A 1,097-nucleotide genomic window follows, 5' to 3' on the forward strand; every position below is an offset into this window, starting at 1 on the left:
CCCCACTCCCCCCCCCCCCCTCTCTGTCCAAAATCTCACCGTCACTGGACAAGCGATCATCGAAAGATCACGGTCGATCAGTATCGGGAACCGTGGCAAATGGTGGTCATGGAGATCTTGGTGGTGGCAGCAACTCGAAGAAATCAACTGCGATGTGGTGTTTGCGCCGCCAAACCTTACGCCCCTGTTCAGGTAATTATTTATCGGCGAACTCAGTCCCAACACCTCCGGCAGTGGATGCGATTCCCCAACTGTTTTTTTGCACAATGACAACGTCGATCGACGACTGCTGATGGAAGTGTAGTCGTCGAAGGAGTTCTGTCAGTGCTGCAAGTCGTTGTGGTGGTGATGTGGTGCAGGATTTGGTGTTGACGGTATTGAAGTGGTAATGCTTGCAATGGGGAGAGCTGGTTTGTTGTGGATCTAATTTGATGAGGTTTTTGTGCGATTTTGGCGATGATTTTTTGGATCTTGTTGGTGTCGATGATTTTGTTGCGGTGGCGGGGTGGTGGTGCCGTTGGTAGTCCGGTTAGATGTTGGTGATGTTGGTGGCACGGCGATTGATGCGAACTCTGGTGATAAGGCAATGGTGCAAATGTGATTGTGGTAGTCGTGGTGGTTTGATTGATTTTGTGACAAATAATTGGACTCGTAACTTGAAAATTGTGATTGTGACTTCCAATTGTAACTCACAATTTGAGAGTCATAGTTGGTCGTGGCGGTGGTTGTGGTGGTCATGGCAATAGTCGTGACGGTTTGGTTGATTTGTGACTCATAATTGGATACGTTATCTAAAAATTGTGATAGTGACTCAGAATTGAATACGTGACCAGAAAGTTGTGACTATGAATCGTAAGTGTTGGTGATGGTCACAAATTATTTGGTTGACTGTGATTATTAAATTGGTTAATTTGTGACCAATAAATAATATGTGATCAATGGAAAAGATAAATTGTGACAGAAAAATAATGTGTGACCAAAAAAATTGTTAATCTGTGATCGATAATTTGATAATTTGTGACTGTATAATAAGTTGTAATTTGTATATTTGTGATTTGTGACCAATAATTAAACTGTGACCTGTAAATTTTTTGAAT

Source organism: Olea europaea, chromosome 10 (genome assembly GCF_002742605.1).
Source record: "Olea europaea var. sylvestris chromosome 10, O_europaea_v1, whole genome shotgun sequence".
Lineage (NCBI taxonomy): Eukaryota > Viridiplantae > Streptophyta > Magnoliopsida > Lamiales > Oleaceae > Olea > Olea europaea.